Consider the following 25,984-nt stretch of genomic DNA (forward strand, 5'->3'; position numbering starts at 1 on the left):
GGAGTTTAACCATACCGATAGTACTTGACGTATGATTCGGGCTATTTTACGCGGCTTGCATGAAAAATATCAACACGCTAATCATGAGACAATGGTGAATGAGATCTTGAGGCAAGTAATCTGCAGCCAGTGCTTAATTTGTAAGCTTCATCGTATACAGTTAAAACTGCCCATAATAGCTGCCTTGCCCAAAGGGTACTTGGGTTTTCGGCAGAGTCCATTTAGGCACTGCGAGATCTATTATTTTGGGCCCATTTTGGTCAAGGCAGGATGTAGTGAGGTCAAACAGTGAGTGGGGAGTCATATTTACATGCCTAACTACAAGGGCTTTTCTTCTTAATATCGAGTATAACATATCAACAAGTTCGACTATTATGGCTCTCTAACGGATGGCAGCACGACGTGACAGTCCCGCGGTCATATATAGAGATAACAGGACTAACACTCGCAATGTATGCACAGAACTGCAGTCGGAAAGCAAAGATAGACAAAACGAGGCAGCGCGCGCATGCTCTTGCTTATGTAGTGCGCTAGGTCTTCAACCCTTTCGATGCCCCCCAGGGCGGTATCTGGGAAAGGCACATCCAGTCGGTCAAAGTCACGCTGCATGCATTCCTTAAAAAGGAGGTACCTTTCAAATGAACCCTACAAATGGAACACAAGGTGAACTCAAGTGCTCTCACGCACGTTTTGGTGTATTCTGGCGACGAGGCAGCACTTACTTCTAATCATTTTGGCGTGCTTTAGCTAATCATTACTGGCACCAATGGTTGTGAGAGTATGGGCTAACCTTGCAAGCGAGATCTAACTGGCAAAACGACATGGACTCTGTCACATGCGGGGATCTAATGTTAATCATAAACAGACGAGCTCCTCGTGACACGTGGCGTTAGGGGACGGTCGTAGAAACCTATGCAGGAAATGACGAAATCGTGAGAGCGACAAAAGTTAGTTAGAGCGGAAGCTACCATGAGCGAGGGGTCCACAAGTTAATTGTACTGTACTGTGAGAAGGTACAAGAAGATGCGACTTATTGTAAGGTGGAGAGTCGTACGAATAGAACAAGAGCTGGCGACAGTAATAGAATGTTGCAGTTAAACATGTATATATACGTATAGTATACAAGGTAAAGGATGTACACTAAGGGTTGACGGTTGACCAGTCTTGTAACAGACTTTATGCAAGCAGGAATCAAGGCACGGTGGCGGAGCGTTTCCTTACTATCAGGATGGAGTCGTGTCTCTGTTGCTGCCATACGATCCTGCACCGCGTCGTAGTGGCTTGACGATAAGGGTTAACTTAAAAGAATTCTTTACCCTAGATATCTTGTGTGAGAGTACGCTGTGTTACAAAGCTGGTTGCTAGGTGTTAATGTTGATTAAAAGAATAGTAGTTTAGTTGAGATAGTAACCTAAAACTGATTACGACTATTCACTTCTACTAATAAATCATTAAGTTTGGTTTCGTTTTGTAAATTAACGTGTTTTAATTGTTACTAGTAAGCGTAACGATTTTGGGGGCTCTTCCAGGATACGAATGTTAAGAATTTCGAGGTTGCAGAAACCCTTTATCAGATACTCATCAAGAGAAGAGATTGGAGCAATAAAGCGACAGCTGAAAGAGTCGAAACAGCGGTGTCTGGAATAAGAGAACCAGCTGAAAAAAGCAAGGCGAGTAATGAAAACTCGGGACGAAACGATATCAAAATTAAAAAGTGAGCTCGTTGAGCTGCAGAAAAATCGTGACAATTTGCATGTTCAGCTTGGCGACGTACAGCAGGAAATAGAGGATACACTACACAAATAACAGGAGATTCATGAGAGGACACTCCAGCGGTTAAGGTCAACTCTTTCTGATGTCCACGAGATGATTGTGGGTCTACAGACCAAGCGGAATACACATTTAATTGAACGAGACTTCCTCTTCAATGAAAGACAGCTACGACAGGGGGAAAACACGACTTCTCAGGGTCATCAAATCCGTGGCATAAATCAGATAAGTATTGCTAGGAATCTTTTGCCACAGCCACCGCAATCGTCACAACCACTAGAGACATCACAATCAACACAATCTTTACCGACACAACACACATCATTTGGGCAATCTCTTTCGAATGGTTTAGTGACAGGCTTATTCCCGCCTTTTAATGTTCAGGTGGACAGTTATGACGGTAGTTATCCATTTGGAGATTTCTAGAACCAGTTAAGTAAGATCGATAAGTTGAATGGTTGGAATGATAACAGGAAAATAGTTGCTTTAATTTCTAGTACACGTGGAAATGCGAGATCGGTGCTTAATAATTTTTCAGAGTCAGAGGGATTCTTGAGATTGGATTCCAAACTTTAGGTTCATTTTGAGAAAAAATATTTGGCAGCACCGTGTTATTATTAACTACAGAATAGAAAATAAAAGTTCAATGAAAACTTTTTATGTTTAGCTGCTGATTTACAAAAGATAGTTTCAGCAGTTTACCTTGAGTGTCTGTTCACTACTTAAGATAAAATTGCTTCTTTTCAGTTCATTATTCAGATTGCTAATAATTCTGTTAGGGAAGTACTTCAATTAGAGAGAATTGAATCGTCGAGAGTTGCTCTTTAACGCGCAATTGAGGTCAAAGCAATTTTTGAAAAAAATTGGAGACTTTAAGAGATTATTGCTGTTGCAGGAACATATAGAGAAGTAAAATCGAATTTCAATCCAGAAATCAGTCGGAATAGAAAAGCGCCGAATGTCAGCGATTCTCAATGCAACAATTGTGGAAAGAAGGGTCACGTGAAGTTCAATTGTCCTTAACTGCATGCAATTAATCGACAGGAAAACTAAGTTTTGTTGAACTTATAAGAGTGAGTTCAACAGTAAGCAAGCCAGCTCCTTTCCGGTTTTAAGTAACAGAAGGATTAATGGGAATTCCAGTAAATTATTGTTTAAAAGTACATTGAATAACAAAATTTGTTATTTTGTATTAGATTCTGGTTTTGACATATTTATTTGAATTCAAAGTTTGTAAATTCAGTTGATATTGAAATTCCCATAATTTTTGCGACATTAAAATATCTAACAGCTGAGGATGTTCCTGTAAAGTTTAGAGTTAAAGCATTTATGGTTCTAGGAAAATGCGAAGTTGAAATATTCGTGTATGCAGCGGATATGGTTCACGATTGTATTCTCGAAAGTGATTTTTTTGATAAGATGGGTTTAATAAAAAAAATTCATAGTTTGATATTTGAGAAAGTAAATTCGCAAGATAAAGGTGATGCCCCTGTTTGACGAATTATGAACCTACAGGATACATTTCTAGTTGATTTACAGGGTATTTTTCAGCATAATTCTGAAGATTTAGATTATCACCAGGAGTCAAAGTTTGCGGATGTGCTAATTAAATATGCAGCTATTTTGGGAGATGACAATGTCGTACGAAAATGTAATTTAGTCGAGCATGAGATATACTTGGAGAAAGGAAAAAGACTAATAAGACAGACACAGACGAGAGTCCCTATTCACAAAAAAGAAGAAATTGACACTCTTATAATAGATATGGAGAAAAAAAGAGTTATTAGGAGATCATCAAGTTTCTGGTATTCTCCAGTAGTCCTCAAGAAAAAAAGATTGTTACAAGTTTTGTGTTTACTTTCAGTAAGTAAATACAACAACGATTAAAGATTCATATCCTTTACCACGATCTGATAATACATCGGATGTATTACCAGGAAAATCGTGGTTCCCTACATTAGATTTAAAGAGTGGCTACTTGCAAGTGAAAATCAAAAATAAAGATACAACATGAATGAAGAAATAACAGCTTTCTCTGTTGGACAAGAGTTGTGGCAACTCAAAGTCATACCATTTGAATTATGTGATGTTCCAGCAACTTTTGAACGACTTATGGAATAAGAACTAGAGGGATTGTTGTACAAAATCGGCTAAATTTACTTAAATGACATCATAGTATTAGAAAACTCGTTTGAAGAAATGTTAGTAAATTTAGAGAAGGTGTTTCTTCGATTTCAAAAAGCTTATCTTCAAATGAATGAAAAGAAATGTCATTTCTTCAAAAGATTAATTCATTTTTTTAGTCACATCGTATAAAAAAAAGGTAAGAGGACAGATCCCAAAAAGATATAGACTGCTTTGGAATGGCCAATTCCAAGAACAAAAAGAAACGTACGTCAGTTTTTACGATTTTGTTCGTATTACGTATAATTCATCAAAGGCTCTTCAGATATTGCTTGACTTCTCCACAGTTTGACATTAAAAAATGAGCGCTTTTATTGCTCTCCAAAAAGTCAGAAAGCATTTCTAAAATTGAAAGGCGTTCTTAGATCTAGCACCCATTTTGAATTTTACAAGGTTAAATTGTACATTTACTTTAGATACTGACGCATCAGATTACGGCGTTGGTTCAGTTTTGTCTCAAAATCAAGAAGGTGAGAAAAAAAATTATAGGTTAAAAATTATATCTCATTACAGTCGAGTGTACAATCCATCGAAAAATAATTGTTATGTAACTCATAGGGAGTTACTAACGATTGTTGAGTTAGTAAAACATTTTCGTTGTTACTTGTACGAAGAGAAATTCGTAATGAGAACGGATCATTCTGCCTTAACTTGGCTGTTATCATTTAAAGAACTGGATGACCAGCTAGCTAGATGAGTTGGATTATTAGGTTAGTACGAGTACAAGATTTTTTATAGGAGAAGAAAAATTCACAGAAATGCAGATGGATTATCCAGACGACCATGTGAAGATACATCCAACACATACTGCTATCGGGTTAAAAAGTTTACAGCAGAGGATGAGACAATCGGTCAAATCGTTCTTGTTGAAGAAACAGGACAAGACTGGCAAAAACATCAGATGGAAAATGAGGTAATAAAAATAATTATTGACAATAAAAGAACTAACACTTGGCAGCAAATTGCATCAAAAGATGAATTTAAAAAAGTATACTGTAGTCAATAGGACTCATTCGTTATGAAGGAAAGAGTTTTATCAAACGTGAAGACCAAGATTTTACAATTAGTCGTTCTAAGAAAGAAGATGGATCAAGTTCTACGAGAAGCGCACGATTCACCTATAGGAGGAGATTTTCGATCTAACAAGACACTGAAAAAGATAAGTAAGAGGTTCTACTGGGCCACTTGCAAGAATGGTGTAGAGATTTGGTGTCGTACATGTATGGATTGTATTGCAAAGAGGGCTCCATCAGATGAAGAAATTAGTCAAATGAAAGTTCATAACTCAGGATTACCTTTTGAAAGACTTCATATGGATATTTTAGGCTCATTCCCAAATTCTTCGTTAGGTAATAAATATATCCTTGTCATGATAAAAAATTTTACCAAATAGGTGAAAGCCTTTCTCTTATCAAACATAAAAATGAAAATAATAACTCAAATTTTCATTAATGAAGTAGTTTGTCGTCATTGCTGTACCCTTAGAAGTGTATACTGATCAACGTACAAATTTCGATTTTTGTCTAGTGAAAGAATGAGCAGAGCTTTTAGGAATCAGGAAAACACGAACTACATCTTTATACCCACCATAAATAGTCAGGTGGAACGCTAACATCAGACGATTCTTAATTATTAATCTTAATTCGTAAGCAAAAATCAAAAAGATTGGGATTCTTGGATCTCACTATTTTTGTTAGCTTATAGATCTTTGAAGCATACGACAACCGTGTTCTCTCCAACTGAGATGTGCACTGATGATGATCTTCGACTTTCACTGGGTCTGATGAAAGGATTTCTTTCGGATGATCGTGTTTAAGTTTTGTCATCGGAGGATTATGTACAAAAGCTGAGGAAGAAGATGGCAGAAATTTATGACTTGAAAAGAACTACCATAGCTGTAACAAGTCGTCTACGCTATTAAAAAGTCACCAAAACACAAGACAAATAATAATACAAGCAAACAGAATTGCTATTTTCCACGAAAGAAACTCATTCTAGTAGACTTTGGACCAGTTTTATTTTGCGTGGTTTACTTTATCGAAGACGTTAGGCAAATGCCATAGTAGGGACGTAAAATGGGATCCACAGAACGTCGTTTCTTACGTCCAAGGATTTAACCGTGCACATACCTCTCACATTACCCTGAAAAATGAGGCGTACTAACATGAAATAGATATAATAGGATTGAAGATGCTCGGTAATTTGGCAGTAGAGTCAAGGTAGAGATTTCAAGTCCTGCAGCTGTAAACAGAAAATATGGAATAAGTTGGATTTACAGTTGGATGCAATGTACTTGGTAACTTGAAAAGGGGTCAAGTAGAGCTATTATATTTCCTGGAGTTGTATTGATATTCTGTGGCTACAACGGAAAAAGATAAAAGTGATATTTTGAAATATTTACTGGTGAGCGTAATATATATATATATATATATATATATATATATATATATATATATATGTTTCTACATTATACAAATAAATGTGTGGGGCATTCGACGTAACCCCCACTGCCCCCCTCCGAAAGGCCCCCACAGCCCCTCTTTACTGTTCCCCACAAATTAAGGGAAATTCATCTTGTTTCTACGTTATTTTAACCCAATGAATATTGTATCAATCCCACCCCGCTGCCTCCTTCGCCAATCCACACAATTTTTCTTGCCTCCCTCCCTCAATTTTTACCCACACAATGTTAATTGTAGTACTTGCATCGTTATTTTCTGAACACCAAGTTACTATATACATAACTTCTGCGGTAAACTATTTCAGGCTATAGTATTATATTAGCGATGGTCTCCAAATATTTCCTGTATCGATTCAAAGTAGTTTGAAAAAGCAATAATAAATATTACATAAAAATTTTTACAATAAAGTAAATTGAAGAACGAAAATAAATAATAAAAAAACATATACTTAATATATAGACATGTACCAAAGATAATTTCAGTAACAATATAGGGGTGCTTTCTGTGATGAGATTGATTATAAATGTTTTTTTCTATTAATGTGAAGCATTGAGCAAGAAAAATTGAAAATTTCACAGTTTATTTATTAATTTCAGGTCAATAAGCTTACTTAAGTGTGAATATTGCCCATGTGTTTTTAGAACTACGGAATTGAAAATCCTTAAAAAAAAAACAACAAATTTTTGAATGAAGTGTATGCGATACAGTTATTTAAAAAAATCATTTCGTACGCCATGTAAGAGAGCATACGTACGGTTACAGTATATCACGTACGAGTTTGCAAAGGCTTCGATTTACGAACCGAGAGGTTTACGGCACGAGCCGAAGGCAAAGGCCGTAACGAGGTTTGGAAAGAAGCGTTTCCGAACGAGTATCGTATACTACATTTCCGTCTGCGAACCCAAAATCAAGCGGCGAAGGTGCGTATCAAGTAACGTGCTGTAACTCATTCTTTTTGGTAAGCAGTGCTGGATTAAGGCATACGCCGAGTACGCCTGGGCGTAGGTCGGCAAGCTTCTAGGGGCGGCAGGCGGCAGCTACGATGTGATAATAAATTTTTTTTTAGAATCTTGGCAATATTTTTAGTATTTAAATTTGCCACCCCTGTGAACCTATTTTTATTATTTATCAAAGGATACTAATTTAAAAGTTATAACAGACCAAAATATTTTTATTACAAAAAATAAAACACTATATTTCTTACAAAAGTATAAGTAGTACAACTACTTTATAAGTTAAAACATACGTTTACGTGCTTTTTTGGTTGCAAATTTATCAATCAAATCGTCATAATTCATTTACTGATTCAACTCTGCTTCTATACATGATAAGGCTAACGAGCTTAATCGGTCTGCACTTTGGGTTGTTCGCAAATAATTTTTAACACGTCGTAAGACGGAAAACGATCTTTCACCGAAACAGTTTGAGACCATCATGCATAAGACCGTGCAAAGTTCGATGTAAATATTAGGATAAATGTTGAAATAATCATTCTTACAATTAAACGAACACAAATTTAAAGCTGTAGGATTTTCAATTTTTATAGATAATAAATAAGCTCGAAAATGATAACATTCCACGTAAAACGAGTCTTCCAAATCATCAGGATATAAAGACATAAGATTATCTACTTTTTTTTTTATTTCTGGGAGCTCTAAGTTATGTAAATTAGTTAAAAATCCAAATCTATCATTTATTTTTGTATACGCCTCACTTCTAATTTTTAAATCCGATTTCAATAAATCTAAAATAACATAAAGAACATTAATGCGCATATCATCACTTGCAGATAACAGAGGTTCAACAAAGTCTTTTCATTCTTCGAAAGGAAGCTTGCGTTTCCTCTGTCTCGATTTTTCAGCTTTATATTGATTGATACCACTTTTTTTAATTGCTAAATTTTCATAGTATGGAAACATTTCGCGCATCTCAGTAACAAATTGAACTAGAGATTCGTACAGTTGAACCACTGTTGATAATTCTGCTGATTCAAGCTGTAAAGTTTTACTTACAGCATTAAAGCGATGTAAAATGTCGTTCTATACTAATGCAATAAAGTAAGTGTCTAACGAGTTTGAGGACTTAAATATACCGTAGGCTTCGGCTCTTACTTCAGGTTTTTCATTTTTGCTTTGGTGAATCTCTTGCAAAGCGGATAATATTTCTGGGAACCCTTCACATAAACTTTTACATACATCATGCCTCGCCGACCAACGAGTTTTTGAAGGTTTTTTTACAGTCGACTTAGACAATAACTTGTTTTGTAATATCTCCCACCTGTGAGTTGATGCGAAAAAAAATGCGTACAAGCTTTGCAAGCTACGAAAAAAATTTGCAGCTGCAGGACAATTTTAAACAGCACATGTACCAACAAGATTTAAAGAACGAGCTGAGCATGGTACATACACAGCACTTGTTTGATTCGAGCTTGAAGTCCAGAATAAACTCCCGACAAGTTGCTAGCATTATCATATGACTGACCCCTGCAGTTTTTAATATCTAAGCCTAGCTCTTTGATAATATCAAAAACAGTTTGAGCAAGCCCTTCGGATTTGTGTCCGCTGTTGAGAATAAATTCAATGAATCGTTGAACGGGAGCACCTGAAGTATTTACGTATCTTATTGTAAAAGTAAGTTGGTCTACGTGCGCTATATCTGGAGTTGAGTCTGTACTAACAGAAAAATATTTGGCTATTTTGACTTCAGAAATTATTTTTTGTAAAAGTAAATCTGCCATCAATTTTATAATCTCGTCGCAAATCGTTGAAGATAAATAAGATACATTACCTGTACCCTTATTTCCGTGTATTTTAATATGATTTTTCAAAAATGGATCGAAATCAGCAATAGCTTCTAAAATCATGATATAATTTCCTCCATGAACAGACCCAAAATGCTCATCTTTTCCTCGGAATGCGAGACCACGAGATGCTAACGATTTAATTGCAACAACAATACGCTTTAAAACACCGCGCGAATAAGCTATTTTATCAATAATTTGATTTTCTAATTGTATACTTATTGCATTATTAGCACGATTTCTTTCAATGCATTTAATTACGTTATTTTTGTGATCAATTGAGTTTTCATGTTCTTTCAATAGTCGATGGATATTGCTCCAATCGTTATATCCGTTTGTTGAAACTGACTGATTTCCAAAAAGTTTCCATGGGCCATAATAAACTGCTAACGCTTTAGGGGAGTAAATTAACCAGTCGCGTTTACTAGTCTGTCCATTTTGAAGAGTTCTTGTAAAAAATGCTTTTTGCATGAATCGATCCTTGCCGCATATCGTTCTTTTCGATGAAGAAAAATCAGCATCCATGTTCTGCTTGAAACCAGATTTCAAAATATCATCGATTATTTGATTATTGACTACCCAATATAAAGGATCTTCAATAAAAATAGATGTCTGTTGATTTAATGATTTTGCTAAAGAATCACCCGCTTTGACTGTTGAATTTAATTCTTCTGATTCTGATAGTAAGCAACTGTTAGAAATGTTTGGAATAGGCGATTCACTCAAAGTTACATCCTGTAAATCTGAAATATTAACCTTTTGGTAATTTTAAATAAATAGAAATGCATGAAAGCTGTGTCTGATTTCTGTATTCTACACTGATAGAAAAATACAGTAGGGTTAGCTTGGCAGTGCTGCCGCTCTGACTGTAGCAGCCCAAGTAGGCACCTAAAAGCTAGGTCTACTGGAGAGCCAAGTAGATCTGTAGATTCTACTGAGGAGTGCTCAGCAAATGTGACTATTGGTTTGTGACTGTCTCGTTTGCCTGGGGCAGCCAAATAGTATCTACTTGGCTTTCTAGTACTATAGTAGACATGTCTTTTAGGTGCCTACTTGGGCCGCTACAGTCAGAGCGGCAGCACTGCCAACCACACTGTATTTTTCTATCAGTGTATCACTTCTGTTCACTTCTCGTCATGAATGAACAACCTAAAACCAACTACAATCCTTTATACTTGCCAGTAGAATGACCTACAATCTCTCCAGAGACGGTTGCTTGTAATTCAACGAAAGATTGAGACTTGTGATTAATGTTAATTTGAGGATTCGTTTCTTCAGACGTATTATTGCTACGTATAAAGTAATCTAACTTAGGTGTCTTAGCTACAATCTGTTCCTCTCGTCTTAACCTCTCTTTTGCATTCTGTCTATATTGCGAACCACTTAATCTCTTACGAGGAACATTCATTTTTATCTGAATAAAAATAAGTGTGTTGTATAGGTTAAGAGATACGAGAATAGTTGTACAATTATTTATAATCCTAAAAGTTTATACACTCACCTTCTCACCTATGGATGATAAAGTATTCAAGCGTACGAATGCTTCAAATTTTTTCTACTCACAAATCTTACAATGGAAAATGCATAGCAGAGAAAAAGCTCATTTTTAGACTTAATTAAAGAACAGAAATTTATTTGTTCAGCTACACGATCAATGATTATACCATTATACGGTTATAAGTGACTAGTGTTACTGCCAAATGACACCAGTTAATGGCAAGCGATGGTTGTGCTGTCGTGCCAAGACTAGGCAATTCAGTGAATTCTGCGCAGTAGCTATTATACACTATTCACTGTTCACTCGCAGCGTTGTTTTTCTTTGATTCTGCCTTCGTATTCTATGATCGAATTGTGAAATAGAATGGGAGTGTAGAGTACTGAGAGTACGAAGCTAGCGATATGAGCGGAATTTACCTGAAGCCATACTAATACTAATTCCATGATATTTGTCCATAGACTACGAGCGTAGAATCACAAAAGAAACAACGCTATACACTCGTTAGTTGTTGTAGTTAGAGCCTAGGTATACATAGATATATCAAAACATAGGAATAAGGAACGATTCGCGAATGATCGATGTAAATCGAATACATCGAGCGCACTCAGCTCTAGCGATTTGCATATATTGTTGAAGCACTCAAAATGAAGTAATGTAGGGTGATAGTCCGTAACTTTTTGAGGTGCTGCATAAGAATTTGGACAAACCAATTTCCGTCTCAAAGGCATTTTAGAGCGTCTTTAAGACAAAAATTTGTTTGTCCAAATCTTCATGTAAAAGCAGGAAAAGTAACGGACTACCGACCCTGGTGAGCTTGCCATGAAAATAGTCATTTCGAGACCTCAAAATTACAGGGGTCTGGGGTCTAATTGAGATAAAAATTTGTCGTCATAGTACGGCTAAATGAACAAACCTACGAAGACAAAAAGTGCAGGAGGGAATCGTTGGCTCAGGAACCTAGCACAACTGTAAGTTACTTCATCTTACCATATCTTGACGTCAAATTCCTATTGCGATCAGACCCTTGATCTTGATCTTTCGATGTCTCGCGAATCGTTGTGAGTTAGTCGATTTGACCGTCGCATAAACAAATCCATCTGCAGTTGGGCGTTGGGCTGTTGGTGAGTTCGGTTGCATGACAGTCCAATTCGACGATCTGCTTACGTAAGACCTATTTTGTTCAGTTATGTGATACTCGTTACACGATATTAAAGCGGTACAACATCAATGGTACGACAGCATGATGAACAAACATGATAATACAATAGTACATAAATGCATGGATCAATCTTTATGTAGATAAACTCTAGGATAACAGTAATTGTAATTAATTTTAACTTCAGTGAAAAATTAATTAAGCAAATCAAGATCGAAAAATAAGCTTATTGCTAAAATTTAAATACAGAGGAATTTTTTTTTTTTTTTTTTTTTTTTTTTATGTAACCAATGTCTAGGCCAACAAGGGCAGCAATCCTTTGAAGGCGTAGGGCAGCTAGAAGCCTTAGTCCGCCCCTGTTGGTAAGTTAAATAATCATACTTTAATTGTCTATTATGAACTGCTCTTGATTATTTACCCCAGACCCACTGAAGCTTTTGGGACAACCATAAACAAATTACCTAAAAGGTATTTATTATAATTTTAATGTAATAATAATAATTACTTATATAATTTATATACTTTAATTAGAATAAAAATTTCTTTTTTTTAAATTAAAACCTTTTTCCTCTTACCTCAAAGCTAACGTGAAAAATGAGAATTCACTAATAGGGAGTTGGCGGGTGAAGCGTTTACATATATCTTCTTATATTATATAGTCCTAAGAGTTAGAGTGAGGTTTTGCTCCCCCCGCTCCCCCCCTCCACCCCCCACTCCCACCAAACAAGGTAGTTATTCTTTCATTTTCTTGCATTTTTCGAGTAATCCTACTTTTTTGCTAGCTCTCCCCGATCCCCCCCCAGCTCCCCATCAGCTTCCCCATATATAATGTAAATATATTCGTAAAGCCTTATATATTAACTGTTATTTCGTGCTATGAAAGACACTCTTAATTTGAAAATTTTGAATTACACTGTTACACTGATAAAATTTTGCATCTATGATGGTGTATCTGAAAACATATTACAAAAAACGGATTGCTTATGATTACATAAATCTAAGTACTAGACGGTACTAAAATTTGCTTTTATAATGAAAGATAAAATTTGCAAGAAAGTATAAAAATAGTAATGAACTATAGAATTTTTTTTTTGTTACTCTGAAATTTTATTCGAAACAACATTTTCAATTTCAAATTTGTTTTCTGATTCAATTTGGATGAAAATTTTTTTTGGGTTTCTACATCTGGACAACGCAACGTATAATTGCCTATGAAAAAAAATGGTTTTCTGAGGTATACTCCTAAGGCATCAAAACTTTGACCTTGAGATTTATTAATAGTCATAGAAAAAGCTAAGGTAAATGGAAATTGTTTTCTGTACAATATTAATGGTAGCGAAGAAGAATTGTTTGTTGGTAGTGTTATTCTTAGGATAAAGACTTAATTCCTTTTTTTTTCACCTGTGATTATTGCAGCCTCGATGTTGTACTTAAATAATATTGTAATTCAAAATCTTCTACCATTGCAAAGTCCTTCAGATTTGTTTAAGTTTCGTATCAACATAACAATAGCGTTAATTTTTAAATTCAATTTATGTGGAGGAAGACCTTTTTTAATACTTTTTAAATATTCTGTAGGAAAATTAATATAAATATTATCGTCTGATTTATCAACTCCTTTGTGAGTTGCTTTATCAATACTATAGTACGTTACTAATGTTCCTACCATATTATTTGAAATTTTTTGTTCAAAAAATGAGTGTATTCATTTGTTTTCCATGTCTGAGGAATTATAAAAGTTTTAATTTTGCCTTCTCCTATTTCCAGTAGCAATTAAGAAAATTTTTTGTCAATTGAACGTATGTTATTTTTTAAATAAAAAATACTGAATAAAGGCCAAAAATTGGAAAATTTTATGGTTTCTTGAACAATAGTAATTTTGCTTCCGTTTTTTACTACTGGGAGAATTGGACAAAAGTCTCCACCCAAAATTATTATTTTATTTCCAAAAGGTTTATTTCTACTAGATAAATCTTTTTAAGTCCTATCAATAATTTCTAACGCTTTTTTCGGTATTTTAGAAGCTTCATCCCAAATAATTACTTCTACATTACGTAATTTTTGTTTATCTGGCTTAAACTGAAGCACTTTCTATAGTGCTCAAGTCTAAAGGAAGTCTAAAAGTTCTGTGAGTGGTCATTCTTTCTGGGAGCAGAATAGAAGCAATACCCGTCCAAGCCATTGTAGGAATTTTTTTTTCAATTGATATGAAATGATAAATTAATGTTTTGTATAGAAAAGTTTCTTCAGATCCACCAGGACCATCAATGAAAAAAATTTTTTTCCCAAATTTTATTATTTCTTGAAAAATTCGACGTTGATCATGACTGAGTTGTGAAAACATTCCATGGAATTTATGTTTACAAAACATTCTTTCATCATTGTCAGTATGGATATTTTTTTTTATTGTTTCTGTTGGTTCTGGTAAACTGAAATCTTTACACGACATATTTACAGAATTAAAAATTTCGTTTGATTGTAAAAGAGCTTCATTTTGATCATCTTTACAATCTTCAATGAAAAATTTTTTGTATTTCTTCTAAATAATATTACCAAAAAAATTTTCAGACATAATAAAACATGCGAAAAATTTTCGTAGTTGAAGAGGCAGCATAACGTTACATGCTTCTTCAAAAATTATATCATTTTGAAAATCGTGTTCTACTAATCCCATAGAAATAGCTGTTATTAGTCAGGGAAAATTAAAAGTGATTGTTAAAAATTCATGTAATTAATTATGATCAACATACATTTTCTACATATATAAATTTTAAGTAACAATTTATATAATTCGGGTTTTTTTCCATACTTCGTAAATCTAATTTGCAACTACGGGGGTTGGTGCGCAGAGCGCGCAGGGGGCATATATAGTTATAAGAGCTTAGAAATATCTATTGACACATACAGGGTAGACAGCTCATTTAAAAAAGGGAGCCAATAGAAGAAATAATAAAGCTCACCAACAAAAAGTCAAGGGCACATCTCTCTGTCTACATAAACTTTACTAATTTTATTTGAAATTAGCAGCTCGTTCTTTATATTTCTTTAAAAGCAGACCAGTAATCATTCCCCAGCGTAAAAAATTTATTCCCGAGTATTTTCGAAAAGTGCCATAGTCTTCCGAATTCTGTAAAATATACTTTAACATATTATTTTTGTACTAACAATTAATTTTATCATTTTTTAAGGCTTTAAAAAATATTAATACAAACCTTATTTTGAAAAAATTACGCTTATAACACAATAAAAGGGGGGGTTGGCGCGCGGAGCGCGCAGGGGAGCGAAGCCCCACTAGTATATGTGTGTGTGTGTGTGTATGTGTGTGTTTAGAAAAGATGAGCTATGCAGACTCTACATGCTTTAAAGACATTTGTTAATAACACGGTAGAATTATGCGAACGTCCTCATAATTCCTAATTTGTCCGGATCCTTACCCCCCCCCCATGCATATTATAGTCCGCATGAGTGACCTTTCTTAAACACACACATACACACGCGCGCCCACACATACACACACAAACTCTCCCACATATACTAGCAGCTCCACTTCGTCACGGCTTCGCCTGAGGCTCACTAAATGGAACACTGAAGTAAATTGACATGTAATGTGAAACGTTCTCAGTTAAAAATTTTAAATTTATTTCTAATACTTCTCAGAACAAAAATTTTCTTATAAAAAACATATTTGTTCAGAATTTATACAGTTGATTTGTTCAAGTAAGAAGCTGCAAAAAAGTAAAAAAAATATAATTATGCTGAAAAGTACCGTGCATTCCTTATGCCATAAAATAATCGGTGACCCTAAAAGGCCGTTGATTTGCGGTTTCTCTCACATAATCTATAAACAGGGCTATTTATTGAAGCTGTAAGGATTTAAAACTCACAAAAAATATGAAATTAAAAAAAACATTTTTTTCTCTTATCTCATAACTTTATTACCACAGCAACAAAGTTTTGGAGGTTAATCTCTACAATTTTTATCGCCACGAAGTCACAAATACATATTATATACCTATTGAAAAATCTGGAAGTTTGAAGAAATTCCTATGGGGCTTATAGCGAAAACCTTATTTCTTACTTAATACATTCTTTATTCGTCGATTTTGGTGCTGCTTTAATCTTGATGAATGTTCAGCGCCATTTTCTTGACGCCTAAAATTGTATTTATTAGATGCATATAAGGTGGCTCCAGCGCCTAGTGCCGTATCAAAATGGAGAGAATAAAAATTAATCATTATTTTCTTTAAAATATGGTATAAAATTATCGTAGAGACTGTTATAAGCCATATTCTACATTTTATCTGTTACTTTAGTGAGTTAATATAAAAAACCAAAAAAGTTGTATGGCGCCCTAATTGATGAACTGTTACGGTACGCTCCTAAGTTCAAGAGTAGTTATACCTATATATAATATGTACTCTGAAGAATGCAGACAGCTGAGAGCTGACTTGCACTCGCAACTGTATACTTAGTCTCCAATTATTTAAAGATTTTGTTCGATAACAAGACACTTTTCTCATGTCATCGAAAACTGCGTAATAATATATACAAGATAGTATATTTTTTTACACCTTACGGGTTATTTATACAAGTGCAGCAGTAGGTTGTATATCGCATAAGCTTGCATTTCCTATCTAACCCGTATTAAAACTGCGATTTTGTAAGCATGATTTCTTACAATTTTCATCGTCAACCTTAATTTTTTTTTATACGAATAGAAAGATGGGAATTCAAAGAATATAATTCAATTTTATTAACCTCGGTTGGGTTATTTATAATTTTAACATTGAGGCCACTGGAGCCACCTTAAAGTTATCCTTCCAATTTAACTTCTTGCGCCTTTTGGGATAGTTAAGAATTTTGTGAGCCATAAAGGCTATTGTTTTCAACTTTATTAGGTTGCAATATATTTGTTGGCAAGGTAGTTCGACGTCCGATGACCCTGAAAAGGACCAGTAAGCTTCTTGAGTGAACTCTTTTTTGACTGAAGTTTCAAGCAATTGTGATGGCCTCTAAACCTCAGGGTGATTTTCTCTGGCCTGTTACTGTAGCATCACTCTGTTTGGGAGGAAAACTATAACAAATAAGGTTTTGGAGCAAGTTGTAGAGCTTTTTCCCAATGTCTTTTCTTCTTTTTTTGTAGACTCAGCTGTTTTAGTGATCTAAAGTGGAGACATTTGTTCGTGATGCTTGTTTGTTGGAGACTGTCTCGTTGGCTCAAGTTTTTTTTTTCGTATATAGCCGTTAGGTTCGCCCAGTGCAGACCTTGGAGAGGATCGGTGATTCCTGATTGAATGCTCAGAGTCAAGAGGGTAATATAGGGTCGTCGGTCACTAGGGTTCCCAGCCTTGCAACCAACAACTCCGCTCATGACGTCTACCAGTGAATGACTGACTTAGTTTAATAGTGGCAGGCTTTACATAGTCGACGAATCATTTCCGGAAATGGTAGTAAAAAAGATTTGTTGGCAAAGTAGTTTAAACTTAGGTGGCCCTTAAAAGAAGCGATGAGATTAATGGTTAAGTCGTGAAAGTAAATACTTATAATGGCTCTGAAAAGGTCCAGTGGTGAAATTTCCAGTTATTCCTTATTATTATTCTTGACGATGGAGATCCATCAGCTGCGGATAGCTTGGCTTTTATCCTTGGAGTATTTGTGTACGGAGACTGTACTGGAGAGAGGATTTTATGACATTCTTCACAATCATTTCATGAAAGAACCACCTTAACAAGCACGTCTGTCTCATTTACCTAAAAAACACACGAAATTAAATTCTGTTTTGTTAACGTGGTGGCAGTTGAGGCGTATGGTTGCATATAAAAGAAAAAATTTCTTTAACGAAAATTAATGTTTTACAGCTTGAATATATTGATAAATATACACAAAGAAAATAGAAGATAATTCAAGCATGATAAAAACAAAGTTAGGTAAATAAAAATTTTTTTATGAACAACCACATAAAAAAACTTTCACCACGCTAGTAGATTCAAATTCAATTTCAAAAATATCCATGTTTTGGATTTCCAATTTTAAATTTGTTTTTATAGTATTGGATGTGTCACATTTATCAAGTATTTCTTGCATTATTGTATTTTAGATGGACATAAATAATAATAGGATTAAATTTTGCGAGTAACTCATATTGGAAAATATCTTATTAAGAAAGTTTACTCGCTAAGAGAATTAACGTCAATATATCGATAATACTTTAAACAGAGATGAACTAGTGTATGGAAAACCTTTGATTCAAATTTAAAGTCCTTTTATAGCTTATAAAGTGACATATTGATAATTTTATTTATGAACTTTTAACGTGCAGTCTTATAAGAATCAGTACTGTTCCGATTTATAACCTGAAATATCTGGATAATCAACGTCAAGATTTGATAAAGTTATAAATTTCTATTAGTCAGATCTGAATAATCGTATGATGGCAAATAAAAAAGATGTTATGAAAGTGAGGACAGATGGTGAGAAGTAAAAAATGCAAAAAAGCTTACAATTGCCTGATGTATGCAATTTACATAAGCAATTCAAGAAATTATATCCTGAAAAACCTATCAGTTTAAGTAAGTTTGCTGAGTTAAGACCAGCATGGTGCATACTTGCAGGTGCCGAAGGCACGCATAGCGTATGCGTATGCACGGTACACGGAAATTTTAAAAATAGAAGTGATGCATCAAACCTACACAAAATGACTGAAGAAAATATTACTCATGCCTGTAAAGTTTATTTTGAATACTAAATGTGCGAAAATCCAGGGCCAAAATGTTTTTTAAATGAATGTCAAGTATGTCCTTCGCATGATTTATTTTCTGATTATGTTCACATTATTTTTTAGTCACAGGGTGTTAAAGAATCAAATTTTATTACGTGACAAACAACAGACAAGTATACATTAGAAAAAGAATGTTTTTCCATAGAGGATTCTACAGTTACTTGGATTGATACTTTTAGAAAATTCTTAACTTACCTTTTTACATCTAAAAATCAGCAAGCGTGTGTGTCGGGCCAAATGGAAAATCTTATATATAATTAAATGGACTCGTAGAAATGGATTTTTTCGAAAATTTTTCGTACATTGCACAAAACGCAGCACAAGCCTTTTATTGCAATAATAATTAATGTTCAGTACTTCGAGTCGTTTTTTATTATAATTCTAACAATATTATTCAGGTCAGTCGTTATATAATATTGTCAAACAGGACGACTCATAACACAACTGCTGTATACGTGATCTAGCGAAGGATTATTCCTAAAATAAAAAAAAATCAATCCAATTACTAGAAATATCATTTAAGTCACAGATAGCGCCAAACAACACTTCAAAAATAGATTTCAAATGTGTAATTTAGTTCACCACAAGACTTTTTCGACACGCCGCGCGCCGTGCGCGGGAAACGAGATTATGAGCCACAACAGATGGCTCATAATCGGGGCTCATAAACCACACGTGCGAGAAATTAGGTGATTGACACACGCGTCAATCGCCTTCCTCACGCACTAGTATCGTAATGTAATATAACGTTTAAGTTGAGTGGCATTGCCAAGCGACGGCTCATGGAAACTCCGTCTGAGATGGTTCGAGAGAAATTTTTAAAAGGGAAGCTTAAAAATACTATTTTACAAAAAGAAGGAGCACTACAAAACGTAGAGACACCTGAAAAAAAGATTTTCTGAAGCTAAACGTGTTCCGAATACTTACAATGGGCACAAATTTATAGTAACAACAGAAAAAGAATTAACTATAAGAAGATTTTCAGATTCAAAAGACTATATTGTGACTCTCCAATATTAAAGTATCTATTAGTCATGTCTATTAGGGATGAACTAAAAACATGTTAATGAAAATTAACGTATGTTAGTGAAAAAACTTGATTATGATTTAATGTTCTTTTCGGGAAAATTTGAGCTGATGTTTTTTGATTGGTTTTTTACAATTAAAAAATTTGTTTTTATCATACATAAAAAATAAATATGTTGGTTTCATGATATTTTTGTTCTTTCAATTATTTATTACTGTAGTATTATTGATAATTTATCATAGTAATTAATTAACTTAAATAGTACTGTTTCTAATTATGGTACCGGGCCATGGTTAAATCAAACTAGAGAATATTAGTTAAGACTTCCACATTTTACATTAGCGAAAAAATTGTAAACCTGTAATAAAATTAGTGGTTGACAAATAGTACTAAAACGTAAGTCTAACTCAAAAAATATTTATTTAACTTATGATGTGCATATATAAATTCATATTTACATGATGCCAGCATTATCCAAGGTCTGAAAATAAATCATTTAAAAATAAAATTCTTGTGGGCTACAAAAAAAAATATCGCAAAATCACACAAAATATTGCTATGATTTCCATATTTTCAAGCAACCGTATTAAAAAATAAATCAAACACCATACAGCATTTTAAACCACGTATTATCACAAATATTTATAGCATCAGAATGCATCTTTAAAGACCTAAAATTTTTTTTTCTGCAAAACAAGCCAAAAGTATCGCAAAATCGCCCAAAAATATTGCCATTTTTCATATTTTAAGACCACCATGTTGAAAAAACAAATTGAAAACCGTACAGCTTTCAAATTAACCTATAAACACCAATAATCAAAGCCAAAGAAAGCATTTTTGATGTTTTTATATTGTAGCTTACTTAGCAAGATTCATTGAAAATTGAAGAAGAAAGACGTAAAATGATATGTCAAAAGAACGACACATGATCCGATTTTCCGTCTTTCATTTCCAAATCAACTAAAATCAGGCTTTATACATTCTTTAGAGCGTCAAGAGTGTGAGATAACTTTTTTTATAATACATTGCATCAAAGAACGGTTATAATAAAAATGATATCACTTCCTATTGACTTCTCCCATTAGTTTACATTATACTTCTCAGCTTCCTATCCTGCCGATCTTCAACTAATTACTTTTACTTACTGTAATTAATTTTTTCTGCTTAATTTCACGCGAACAAACGGGCTCACGTGCATTCTTTTCATTATCATAGAAAAACTCAAAATTAATTTTAGTACAATCTATTGTAGTTTAAGAAAGAAAGGCGAAAAATCGGATCATGCATAGTTCGCTTGCCATCTGATTTTACGTCTTTATCATCCAATTTTCAATAAATCTCGCTGAATCTAGGCTTGAATTATTCTCAAAAATGTTAAGAATGTGCGTCAACTCCTCTATTTCTTAGAAAATAGCTAGGTATTTAATGAATAATATTATAAAGCTAAAAAATTAGATTGACCCTATTGATGAGATGGAAAACTTCAATTTTCTGCGGACTGCCTTTAACGATTAGAGCAACAGAATTTGAGTTAGTGAGAGAATCAAAAACAACAAAAAAACTTTCTGAAAAAAGAAAGAGCTTAAAACTTTTTTAGAAAGTTTTTTTTTTGTTCTTGATTATGTATACCACCAATACATATTACCAATAACCCAACAACCCAAGAAAAAGGGAGAAAACCTTCGGGTCTTTACATAAAGTATTTAAACTTCTTCCTCTCCCTTGCAGGCAAGACTACCAGGAGCACAACCTCTCTCTCACGGAAACAGACAGTAACCACGCAATTACAGCAAACCCAGACAACGCAAGGGCATCAACAACCAGAAGGAAACGAAGAACATCAAACGATACGTACCTCATTAAACGTAAGTTCTATAGCTGGCAGAATATATAACTTTAAAAACGAGTGGATAAGTATCACACAAAGTCAATTCAACGAAAAATGCCTATAGGTATATAAAATAAAATTTACCTCCACCCTCTATCAACTCAAAAGCCCCACACTTAGATGTGAAGACACAAAACAGACCGAATTAATTCGTCCGGAAATAGAAAAACTAAAAAAAAGGGTGCAATGACGCTAATCCAACCAATAACCAGTTCCTCTCTACATACTTCTATAGGAAAAAGCATAACTATCGTCTAACTTAATAAACACGTGGAGAAAAATCATTTTAAGCTAGAAAGCATGAAATCGATGGGGGGACCATACGGGGACGATTGACCTACAAGATGCATACTTCTCAGTTCCCATACATCAGTCGTGCAAAAAATTTTAAAATTTAAAGTTTGCGGGGTGATGTATGAATTTAATTGCCTACCTTTCGGGCTCACCTCATCTTCCTTAGTTTTAATACGCAGATTAATTTTTACTAGCCAAAGCGTAGAATATGGCTTAATAAACATGAGACTTTTTGAGAGAGAAACTTAAGGCCTTAAGAATAAATTTGGGAAACCTCTGCACTCGGGTCACACAGTCGGAATTAATTATTCCAGAACTAAAGAACTAATGTGGTAGTTTCGAAACACTAAAAACCCCAAAACCATAAAAATTTTGAAATTGGGGCGCTCTACAGAAAGGCGAACGAAGTACACGGATTCTGGGACGACAAACAGAGTAAACGGCACATTAAGTATAGCACATTAAGAATTTTCTACTGGCCTCATACTTTCTCTCACGCAAAAACGCTGTCTCGCGTGTGCAATGACGATATAGTGGATCCTAAATAACGCCACTTTCGACATTGTAGAAAAAAAGTTCGGCTCCTTCAACACCGACCTACTTGCATCCATAGCAAATGCGGAATGTAGGAAATTCATATCATGGGGCCCTTCTCCAGTTTCATATCAAATCGACGCGTTCACGATTAATTGGACAAATCTACAATTCTACTTTCAAGCACTTAGAATCTCACTTTGATGGCCGAACTCATGTGGACGTCTTTCAACCTAAACGTAGTGCCTATGGACGTAGTTGACATAGTCTTGAGTTCACTTGCTCTTGCAACTATCAGACAGTACGAGTCAGAGCTCAAGCAACGCGAGGCTTCAGGGGGCTCCTACGACTACTGCTGAGGTCAAAGACAAACAAAAAATAAAGTTTTGTTTTTCAATAAACAAATGTGTCTGAAAATCATTATGATATTTTTAATAACGTATGAAGTGGGAAAAATGATATTTATGTGTGTAGTTTAACTTTGTACGAAAAATTAATTATTGTTTTGACCAGTCTAGTGCATACGAGGGTACAGTGGTACACCACCTGTGTTGGTGTAGTATAGTGATGTAATATATAGGTATATGGTATATGGTATATATATGTCGTGTTTGCATGCCTTTCTGCTATTACTCTACCTGTATAGTGTTTAGTATCTGTATGTCATTAACATCATTTAATTGATAAACAATGGATGACGGTCCTACTAATCCACCTAAAAAAAAAAAGAATACCACGCACATAGAGTCACAAGGGGATGGAGGAAAGGCAAGTTCATGAAAAAAAAGTATGTTACAAAATGTGAGAAAAAAAGGCACTCAAGAGGTTATACCAGGTAGTCATTGCAAATATATATTTTCCAGGATTGTTAAAATGATATATAAAAATATTTAGAAGCGTTAAAATATACAAAAAGTTTATATTTATTTAATTCCATACTTCTTATTCGATAAAAATAATGCTAGGTACATACAAACTTCAAGCTATATGAATCTCAACTTTTTGAAAACTCGCGCGATTAGGTGAACAAGTACGTCTGCTACCCACGTGACCTCCTGGACACTATTTATTTATTTCCATCACAAATATCTCGCTAAAATGATCCTTTATCCACAATTTTTAATACAGCATATTACAGAGGAAGACTTCATCTACAAAACGTATTTATTCAGTCTGCTGGGACATTTAATTTAGGTTTATTATAAACGAAAACAAATTGTTTTTCATGCTGCCCCATAGGAACACGTGCTGATAGTTACAACTTTGAGCTCAGATTTCTCAAAATTTTGACCCATTCGAAATATAATTTAGACCACCATTAAATTCAGTAGACTTTTATTTACAAGAAATAATATTTCTCTGTTTGGGGACTTTCGTGAAGGAGCCCCCTTAATGCGTAACCAACCGGACAAATTTCTTTCACACTTCAAGAACCAATATACTGCAGTTCCTAACATCACTATTCAAAACCGGAGCCTCCTACGGCATACTCAACTCCACAAGGTGCACAGTGTTATTAGTATCAGAAGACATATCGTTGGGCGGAGATAAGATGGTATATAGACTGCGTAAAGGGGCGTTTCGATTTAATCCTTCGGAACCCTAATATGATTATACGTGGGATGTAAATAAAGTACTAAACGTCAGGATGTTACATCCCTTCGAAAGTCTTAGTCTTCAAGATCTCAGTCATAAAACAGTCCCTCTTCTAGCCTTAAGCATATCATACAAAATGATTACAGAAGAAAACGCTATTACTTTCACTAGTTTTTACGGCAGACGGCAGACTTGTTAGACGTGACCAAAGCTTTGCTACGTGTGTTCTACTGTAAAAAGAAAAAAATAAACAAATAACGAAATACATATAAAAACATTGAATTCACACAATAGTTATCCAGAATAATTTATACTAATCAATTATATACATCTAACAAGTTGAACTCAACAAAGAGTTTTGTTTTCTTTTCAAGAAAAACCGGGTCTTAAAATTGTTATCTCTGAACAGCTACATTTTTTTAATCTCTTTGAACCAGGCTACGAATTACAAATTGTAGATAAAATGAAATAATCTATAAGTAAAGTTCGACCACGATTATATGATGAAGCTTCGTTCGAAAAGATCCATTCCCTTCCAATTTGCAGGACACAATTTCAAACCTCATCTCTAAACAATAACAAAACATCCACATGTAGGGAGATTGCGTGGGTGGCAAATTTGGTAACGTGTGCGGGTCTAGAAAGATTGCGTAGGTGGTGATCTCCTTTCTCCTTCATTGCTACAAATGGCCGATCCTTGGACACGACGCGGCGGTGAAATAACTTTATAATGTAGAGGTGTGTGTATATATATATATATATATATACTAGTAGGGCTCCGTCCCCCTGCACGCTCCACGCGCCAACCCCCCCTTTTATTGTGTTATAAGTGTAATTTTTTCAAAATAAGGTTTGTATTAATATTTTTTAAGGCCTTAAAAAATGATAAAATTAATTGTTAGTATAAAAATAATATTTTGAAGTATATTTTACATAATTCGGAAGACTATGGCATTTTTCGAAAATACTCGGGAATAAATTTTCTACGCTGGGGTATGATTACTGGTCTGTTTTTAAAGAAATATAAAGAACAAGCTGCTAATTTCAAATAAAAGTGGTAAAGTTTATATAGACAGAGAGATGGGCCTTTGAATTTTCGTTGGTGCGCCTTATTATTTCTTCTAGTGACTCCCTTTTTAAATAAGCTGTCTATCCTGTATGTGTCAATAGATATTTCTAAGCTCTTATAACTATATATGCCCCCTGCGCGCTCTGCGCACCAACCCCCGTAATTGCAAATTAGATTTGCGAAGTATGGAAAAATACCCAAATTATATTAATTGTTACTTAAAATTTATATATGTAATAAATGTATCTTGATCACAATTAATGACATGAATTTTTAACCATCACTTTTTATTTTCCCTCACTAATATCAGCTATTACTATAGGATTAGTAGAACACAATTTTCAAAACAATATAAATTATTTTTGAAGAAGCATGTAACGTTATGCTGCCTTTTCAACTACGAAAATTTTTCGCATGGTTTATTATGTCTGAAAATTTTTTTGGTAATATTATTTGGAACAAATACAAAAAATTTTTCATTCAAAATTGTAAAGATGATCAAAATGAAGCTCTTTTACAATCAAACGAAATTTTTAATTCTGTAAATATGTCGTGTAAAGATTTCAGTTTACCAGAACCAACAGAAACGATGAAAAAAAATATTGATACTGACAATGATGAAAGAATGTTTTGTAAACATAAATTCCATGAAATGTTTTTACAACTCAATCATGATGAATGTCGAATTTTTCAAGAAATAATAAAATTTAAAAAAAAAATTTTTTTCATCGATGGTCCTGGTGGATCTGGAAAAATTTTTCTATGCAAAAGATTAATTTATTATTTCATATTAATTGAAAAAAAATTCTTACAATGGCTTGGACAGGTATTGCTTCTATTTTGCTTCCAAAGGGAATGACCTCTTACAGAACTTTCAGACTTCCTTTAGACTTGAGCACTATAGAAAGTGCATTCTTCAGTTTAAGCC

General features: G+C 34.2%; 1 protein-coding gene across 1 annotated transcript in view; it reads right to left on the reverse strand.

Annotated features, from left to right (window-relative positions):
• Positions 1 to 25,984, reverse strand: part of LOC106644347 (uncharacterized) — a 258,083-nt gene that overhangs the window by 223,804 nt on the left and 8,295 nt on the right. The window lies entirely within an intron of this gene.

The sequence above is a fragment of the Copidosoma floridanum genome, unplaced genomic scaffold (assembly GCF_036245765.1).
Source record: "Copidosoma floridanum isolate Cflo_tuat_1 unplaced genomic scaffold, Cflo_Japanese_pri ptg000008l, whole genome shotgun sequence".
NCBI classification, from domain to species: Eukaryota; Metazoa; Arthropoda; class Insecta; order Hymenoptera; family Encyrtidae; genus Copidosoma; species Copidosoma floridanum.